Here is a 9,079-nt window from a genome sequence, read left to right on the forward strand (position 1 = left end):
ATAGAAAAAGGAAGGTGACGGGATGCAACAGTGATAGAAACTATAGAAATGCTGAGAGCCAGACAGAGATCAGCTAACTGAAATGAAAGCTTTTCCGGACTCAGTATTTTACAGCAGTGAGTTGTAACTAATGAGCTAGAAACTAGAAAATGAAATGACCCATTGGTGAACACCAGTGAAAGAGTGTGCATTTCACTGGCAAAGGCATGTTTAAAGGATGCTTTTCCCCTTGTATATATGCTCATCTTAATTAGCAACCATCCCCTTTAAATTTAAAGATAATTAAGATAACAAAAGGAATACAATAATCCAAAGCCCCTACTCGTCTGAGTATGTGACAACAAGATAGTGATGCACATAGTATGGCAATGGGACAGTCTGAGACTGGGAAGACTAGAGGTTTTATTATACCCCCTCAGCTATAGACATACTCTGCATATAAAAAGTAGAAGTTGATCTGAGATGCATAGCAAAAATGGGTTCGGATGTGGGTCAAGCTTCCTGAGGCTGGAGGGTAGAAGGGAGAGATTGGATCTGGGGTTTTGACTCAGAGCCATTGGCAATATTCAGATTCTGGGCACCCTTATATTTGGGGATGTTGGATCAGCACCTGGGGTTTTGGCTCATTTTTGTTTCCTGGCTTGGGGTTTTTTGTCTGACTTAATAACACAGCACAAGAAGAGTCTTCTCTTGAAGCTGTGCAATGATGAGCATTCTCCAGGCCAAGTCAATTTTAAGGGAAAGCAAGCAAGACGATGCTCTTGGCTAGAGGCCACAATGACTAGATAGGCTGAGTTAATGCAAGTCATCCAGTGTGCAAGTGGGAGGGGAAGAGCCCATGTCTTCATTTCTGCCAAGCTTCCCTGAGTCTAAAGCTGGCTTTGCTAGCAGGATTTGCCTCATTTGGAGAGAAACTTCCTAGGCATGCAAAGAAAGAAGATTGCATTTGTTCCACAGGATGTGAGACAGCAGGAAATAAGGGCTGGGATAGTGGGGCATCTGTCTGAAACCTTCTTTTTTAAAAAAAGGTATGTTAAATTATAAGTGCTCCCCTAGATGACAAACACTGGTTCAACTGTCAGGCAGAAGTGACCATGACCTTGGCAGCATTCTCCTTATGGCCCTGGATTTCTGCAGCCCAAACAGGGGAGGGGAGTCAGCAAATCAAAGGGTGATTGTAGCCCTACAGACCACATCTCTGTGGAATCACAAAGTGGGAGAGAAAAAAGCTATAAGGTCTGCATCCATAACTCCTAATGACTGCATTGCAGGAAAGACCTGGAAAGTCTAACGCAGGGGCGGGCAATTATTTTGGGTGGAGGGCCACTTACTGAGTTTTGGCAAGCCATCGAGGGCTGCATGACAGGCAGCCCAGGGCAGACTAATATTAATTTTCTGATTGTTTTAGGGGCCCCACGGGCCGGATAGAATGGCTTGGCGGGCCGCATCCAGCCCGTGGGCCACATTTTGCCCACCTCTGCGGCTGTTGCAAGTGAGCATGGCATTTGCATCAAGTATATGGAGACCCAAATTAGGACCCAGTCAGATATTAGGGGAAGAAGTTGGTATCCATTGCCTGCCATCCTTAGAAACTATCGTGAGTGCCCAGAATCCAGAGTGTGACAATAATAGAGCTAAATATTGTATTGGAAACACTTCATGTTTGTTTAAAAGGACTCCACATCCTCTCCTGAAGAATTTGACAGTTGTTAGTAAAATGTCAGGATGCTTGTGTGCTAGGTAAGTATTATTACCTCCTATGAGGGACTAATATTTCTCTGCCAACTGTGTTCATGTTGGTGTACTGTTGCGTGCCTCAGTCTACCCAACTAGCTTTTACTCAGGAAAATAAGAGCTGATAGCTTTAACAGAGTGCTAGGTAAGACAGCAACAAAGGAATTGAATAGCTTTCTTGTTGCATTAACAAAGGTGGGAGGTTGCAGAGGAGAATGAGACGAGCCAAGGAAAGTGGCCAGAAGCCTCTTTCCTTGGGAGAGCAGAGCGAGGAGTTGGGAGACAGAGACCAGCAGAGGAGGTTTGGGGCTCAGGAGCTGGGTGGTCTGGAACAGGAACAGCTCCACTGAGTAATTTTGGGGACCTCTGGGCTGTGTGGGCTGGATTGGAAATAGGAGGAACCCTTTGGACAGTGCAGAGAACATCTGGCTGGGTGGCCTTGGCCCCAGTCAGTGCCCTTATTCAAGAGGACTTCTCTGTTTCGCTTCTTGGAACTCAGGGTTGTCCTCGTTCTCCCCGACGAGGGGTGAAGTAAGCCCCTTTCTCTGGAGTGAAACAGGAAGCTCATTGCTTCAGTCAGGGCCACGAGAACCAGAAGTGGTGAGGGACTGGGAAGTCAGGGCCTTAGAGTGGCAGCCATGCCTGTGCTAGCTTTAAGGAATGCTCCGAGTAACCCACACGGCCGTAGTGGTCCCTAGCAAGCACCACCCTGAGGGGTCTCCAGGATGCATCCATGTCACATAAGCAAGAGAAAAAGGCAAGGTTAAGTGACTCGCCTAATGTTACTGAGTAAGACAGTGGCAGGGTCAAGAGCAGCAGCCATGTGTCCTGGCTTCCAGTCCACTGCTCTAGCCATGTACCGGTAATAGCACTGCCCTATCCTTACGTTGCAGGAAAATGCTATTATTGATGAAAACTTAGTTACTCAGCAAGATTTTGATTTATCTGGAAATGCAAGCATTGGAATTCCTCCCGAGACTCAGCTATTCTGCTTATATTGCAGCATCTTGAATTCCAAACTTGCTCCAGCGACCTTGCTCAAAATGTCAAACAGTCTTTAAAGCAGACGTAAAAATGCAGTCCTCCCCACGAGTCATTACGTCAAAAAGGGAGCACGTGGGAGGAGGCAAGGGGAGAGCAGGCAGCTCCAGTGGACTTTAAAATGGCTTGCCTCACCGCATCTACTGACTTCCTTTCAAACAGAGTTGATTATGCTGCTATTCCAATACTAAATCTAGTTTTTTGGATCTTGGCTGCAAAAGCTGAATAGTGACCATTCATTACTGAATAACTGGACTGTAAATCCTTGTCATGAGATGGTGACCATGACTTTTACATAAAAAGGTGTTATCCTTCCCATGTTTACTTATGCACTTTATTTAAGCATGCAGAATTACTGCCCAGCCTCTGGAAAGCAGCTCTTTGGTGAATCAGACAGAAATATGTTTTCAAGCCAGACGTGTGAATTGTTCTGCTACCGCAGGGCAGCGATTCCTGTTGGCAACTATAGATCTCAAAAGGTGAGGAGAGACTTAATGTTCCTTGTAACAAAACGCACCTCCTGCAATGACTGTTTACCGAACAATCACACGGCCTTCAGTGAGGCCAGATTGAATATTTAATAGGGAAAGTTGCAAAATTTGCACTAGAACTTAATTCTGAGGGAAAATTGGTTTGGGGATGAAATGTTGTCTTCTTTTTTTTGTGGAAAAGGTCTGTTTTCCTAGAATATTTTTCATGTCTATTGGAAAGCCAGAAACCAGGAGGTTTTGGCCCAAATCCAGAACATTTTAGAAATGCCAGAAGACCGTTTGGTTTTTCTGCTGTGCTAGCTTGAAACCCTGTTACTGCAGAAGGCAAAGTATCGGGAAAGGGTCCCGATGTGGTATTGGGGTGCAGGACTCAACCTTTCATCCACTCATGTACGCATTATATGATTAAGCATCTCCTGGGTGCCCTTCTAAACTATTCAGAAAACATATTTAGTTGGGTCATTCTGTAACTAGTAGAGTGCACAAAAAGCAACCTTTTCAGGGGGCCGAGTGTTGGAGATGTTGCAATAAAGTCCAGGGCCTCATACAGCTGAGACAACTGATTGGGGCAGACTGTTAACTAGTTAGGATATTAACCAAGGGTTTGTACAGTGGCCAGACCACTTTGTGGCAGTCCCTGCTACACCATATTTGCTGGAAACTCTAAAGTTGCAGTGAGAAAGCAGGAGCTTCTTGAGTCCATGTGTGGCTTTGGCCTGAGGACAACGCTGCCCTTCCAGAGCTCAGACTACAACCCAGGAGTCCTGAGGTCTCACCTGGCTGGTCTACCCATTTCTTCCTCCCCATTTCTCATTGCATCTGCTAAAATAAGCAGGCATGCTTCCAAAATGAAAACTGGCCTTGTTCTGTTTAGCAGCCTATATATCCTAATATCAGTCTATACAGTGGCAGATCCAGGTGGGATGCACTGCTCCACTTGCACTCTTCTTCAATTTCTGGTCCATTCAAGGTTTAAAGCCATCTGCCTAGAAGTGGCAGCAGCACTTCTATTCAGGCCGTGGTGAGGGAGTCATTATAATTTGCATCACTGCATCTAAACTCTTCATTCCACCTGTGTTAATGACCCTCTATCCTTTGAAACCATCTTTTGTGGTCCCATTACTCCAGCTAGCCTTACTTCTGCTGTCTCTTAACTGCTCCTAGTACTGTAATGTAGTTCCTGTTTCACAGCCCTGCAAACTGTTTTTAACTCTAGCTAAAAACCTTAACTCAGGTATTGAAGTATGAACTCAAGTAAACATTAGCTTTGGTGCAGAAATCGCTTTCAATGAAGCATTGGAGGCACTGTCCAGATGTTAAAGAAGGCTTTTGTTTTATGAATCTGAAAAAGAGACATACATTTAGCTATAATGACTTTAGGACTAATGAAACATCTCTGGATTATTTTGCCTAGTTTTTTGTGTTGTAGATATAATGTTTGATATAGCAAATGAATGCACTTTCCAATAAAGGGTTTTTTTTCACTTCAATATTAAATTGAGTATTATAGTTTTAGGCCCCTACTTATTAGGGAAGGTTCTACTTTCTTTTTAACTACAGAAAAATATGTTTTCCTTTATATGAGGATGCACCGCACGACCTGCACCCCCCTTTTCAAAATCCTAGATCTGCCCACGACTGCATATGAATGCAAGAGGACATCAAGCCACTGCTGTGGAGGCCCACGTGCCTCCAGCAGAGGGAGTGAGCAAGCCTGCCTGGGAATGCCAATGGCCTGTTCTGTGTCAGTCCATGTATTCACCAGTTTCCTTTGCAGCCATGTCAGGAATTACCTGCCTGATAACACAGAAAGCTTGTGCATTGTTCTAGCATCTTTTGTAGAGGGATCATGTAACACTGATTATGAAACCCAGCAATACTCAGGCAGGACAGGAAAATACTGTTATCTCCATTTTACCAAAAAATAAAGCAACATTCCTGACGACACACACTGAGTTAAACACGGATGTCCCGTTTGTCCTGAGATGAAACCATTTTACCCTGGGACAAAATGCAGTCATTCAGACATCTCTGACTAGAGTCCTGGGATAAATCCTAAAAAGATTCATGGGCTAAAAAGTACTAACAGTTCATCCTGGCCTATTGCGAAGAGCACCTGGCATCTGAAGAGGTATCATGGGATTGCATCATTGAATCAATGACGGAAAAGCAATGGTACATTCAGCTGCTTACAAAACCCTGATTAAAGGGCAATGTGTGTACACACCAGTTCCCAGATATTTCTGTTCCAGGACAACACAGGCATACCTTGTCCAGGGACGAATGCAATGTCTGTTCTTAGCATAAGTCAGTGGCGAAGCTGCCAGAGTACCCAAGAGCACCCTGGTCTGCACATTCCTGAATTGCAGGAGAAAAATGGGGGATAAGGAGCTTAAGGATAAGGAGCGGGGTGGAGAGGAAACAGATACCTTCCTTATCTCATATACGTGGGCTTAACCAGTGACCTCACGGTGTGTACCTGCCCCTCACCCCTCCAGTGTCTTCTGTAGGAGGGGAGGATGGTGAATCTGGCAGAAGTAAGAGACTTCATCCCTGACAGCACCAAGGCAGGGAGGCCTGCAGATGAACTACCAGAGTAGCTGTGGCCACCTTCGCTCTGAGATCTCTGCCCTGCTGGGATGGGAAGGTAAAAGAAGACGGTATTTCACTGAATAAGGGGAGATGGGGCTGCGGGGATGATGTGTATTACACATGCCTATTAAACATTTGCTTTTTAAAGTTATGTCTCTGGTAAAGCACTGGTGCTCAGAGCTCCCCAGCAACTGGGAGGGTAGAATTTAGCCCATGTTACTTCAAAATCACAGGGCCCTGCAGCTGAATTTGACTAGAGCAATGGTTTTCAACCTGTGGTTTGTGGATCCCTGGAAGTCTGCAGACTATGTCTAAAGGGTCTGGAAAAGATGACTACGATTGATCAAAAGTATGTGAATACCCACACTTACAATTCAAAAGGGTCTACACCTCCATTTGACATTTCCAAAAAGGTCCGCACCTCCTTTCAAAATTTTTTAGGGGTCTGTGAATGAAAAAAGGTTGACAACCATTGGGCTAGAGGAAATTCAGCTGAGTGCTGGCATTGCAAGAAGGTGGAAAACAAAGGGGAAGGTGGTGGTTTTGATCTTAGCAGTTGGCACTGAAGAAGAAATGACCTCCTTTCCCTTGCTATAATTCTCCAGTTTCATGTTTTTCTTGTTCTTCCTTTTATAATAAATCTGTGGGGCAAGGGATGGGGAGCATTAACTCTTCCCTTACTGAAATGGATTTGAATCACTTTCCATTCTTCTTTCTACCCCGGTTTGCTGGTAGCAGAGAGACCTCCAAACCTGACCCCAGAGCTGAACAACCTGAACTTTGTGGATACTGTATGCCAAGTCCCATTTCCCAGAAAAACCAGATTGTCTCCCTTTGGCAAAGGGATCCTTTGGTCTCTGGGCATTGTATTCAGTTGTTTCTTCATGGCACAACTTAAGGAATAATGAATAAAGCATGAAACTGTGAAGGTATGAAGTTAAAGATCCTTAAGGCGATTACTTCCTAGCCAGTTAGTGAGTCTGACATGGTTTGTGGTTAAAGATTTCCATAGGAGAATGGCTCTCTTTGGCTCAGAAGGAGGCAGATTCTTCATTCATCCTTTCAAAGTGCTGCTTTCCAAACTGCAGGGAGAGATTTGAAACTATAGGTCTTTGAAGAACTATAGACAAGTAGCATTTTAAAGTTTTATTAAGGATTTTTACCCTAGCATAAGGCCTTTTCTCTGGCTGATGTTGAGGACAGTGTTTCCCATACTGGGGTTTATGCACTCCTGGGAATCTGAGGTGGAGTTCGGCAGAAGAGGAAGGATGGGAATGCAGGAGGAGAGAGGAAATCGAGGAAAAAGAAAAATGAAGAACAGCTCAAGAGCTTTTCCGGTGGTTGTAGTGACATGAAGCATGACTCAACCCATGGAATAACAGGGATAAATTATTAACATCTTATGAAGGGCTGTCCCAAAGTGAAGAGCAGTGGTCTAGGAGGCATTCAGGACTTCCCTGCCCTCTTTAATATGTAACAATGCTTTCACATGCAGGGTGCTGGAAAGAAGCTGTACTTTGTGTCCGACCTTTGTACTAGGTCAGGCTGACAGAAGAGTCAGTCGCAGCGATGGGATCAGTGTCGTCACTCCAACAGCAGCCTTATGTCAAAGCAGCAGATAAATAGATTCCTTAATAGATATTTTTATTAAGCTTCCCTGCAGCTTTCCAAGTCCCCAGCCCTGGGGTAGGTACAAAAGGGAATACAGGCACAGGCAAGCTTCTGTCCAAGCTGGAGTGTTTTCAGGTTCAATGAGCCATTATTTTCCAAGGAAACTTAAACTATCAGACCAACTCTAGAACAATATACAGCCATCACATGACCTCCAGGGGACAGCCGTGTCCGTGATGCACCCATCAACATCATGCCAATCACCCTGCATCATAGTGTGAAGCAGAACAACCAAGCCAAGCCTGCACCTCCTCCAGCCCCTGCTCAGCAGAGAACTGATCTTTCTTGTTGGAGTGGTTGCTTTGAAGTCAGGGTGAAGGCTTGTTGAGGACCATCTAACACAGCACCAGAGGAAAGAGCTGCTCTCTCCCAACCCTGTCTGTCCTGGGGTGGAGATGTGGATTGCAGAGAACCAAGGAGCCTCTTTTGCCCCACCCAACAATGGATGTTGGAGTCTGTGGGGGTCACTGGCTTTCTGCTTCCTTCTCGCACTCAGGAGTTGCAGGGACAAAGCACATTTCCTTCCCCCATCCTGAGCAGCGCCAGCTAATCTGGACCAAGGAGAAGCAATTCTCTGAGCCACTACAGTGCATTCACCATCATCAACAAATCCCAGGGCAGCCAGGCAGCACCCACTACCAACAAGGACATTGGAAGGCACAGCCTGTGGTGGCGGAAGAACATACTTACCTGCCAGGGGAAATGCCATGACTGCAACGGTGGCAGGGGGCAGTACCCTGACCAAATAGGTGCCTTACAAATGGCTTTGTGTAGTGGAGGGTGCGCCCTTGTCTGCTTGCAGACAGGACTCCCTACGAAAGTCTCATAGTTAGCTTTCCACTGGGCAGTTTCCAGTGGGAGGATCTCGGCTACACACTGACTTTATGCAAGTGGGAGACCCCTCCATAGCTTGCTCCTGTGGCCACATGCCTGAAGGCAAGCGAATCTCGGGGGCATCTGAACCCCAAATCTCCAGGCTTGGGCCTGCACGCAGGATGCCTGCCAAAGGATTTGGAAGTATCTGAAGCCGCAGGCTGGGCTGAAGGATACTTGATGGTAGCAGGGCCGCATATGGTTCTTGGATCATTCAAACACTGATCTAGCTAATTTGACCTGGGACATGAAAAGTTTTCCATTAAAAAAAAATGCCAGAGGCCTGAGTAGACTTTTTGAGGGGAAGATTCCTGCAGCCCTGGGCTGTAAACCCAACCTCTGGGAGAGATGCTGCCACCAAGATTTGCCTAGGCTGTAAGGGGATCCAGCGAGGCAGCACATGTTCTCTCCAGCTGCCAGACTCTGCCCTACCCCCCTTTGGGGCTGGTCCAATAACTCCACCTCTGGGGCCCCCCACAACTCAGGCTCCAGCGATGGGTCCCAAGTGAATCTAGCCCATTGTCTTTTCCATCTTTGCTCCTTTTTCATTCCTTTCTCCTGCCCGTTCTCCCGGCAGCTGTAGGTGATAGCCTTATCTGCAGGGGCAGAAGGGTGTCACAGCTTCATTTGGCTACAGAGATACCTGATACCTGATTAGAGGGCATAAGTTTGGTCCC

This window comes from Crocodylus siamensis, chromosome 13 (genome assembly GCF_052110815.1).
Source record: "Crocodylus siamensis isolate JL-2025a chromosome 13, ASM5211081v1, whole genome shotgun sequence".
NCBI classification, from domain to species: Eukaryota; Metazoa; Chordata; order Crocodylia; family Crocodylidae; genus Crocodylus; species Crocodylus siamensis.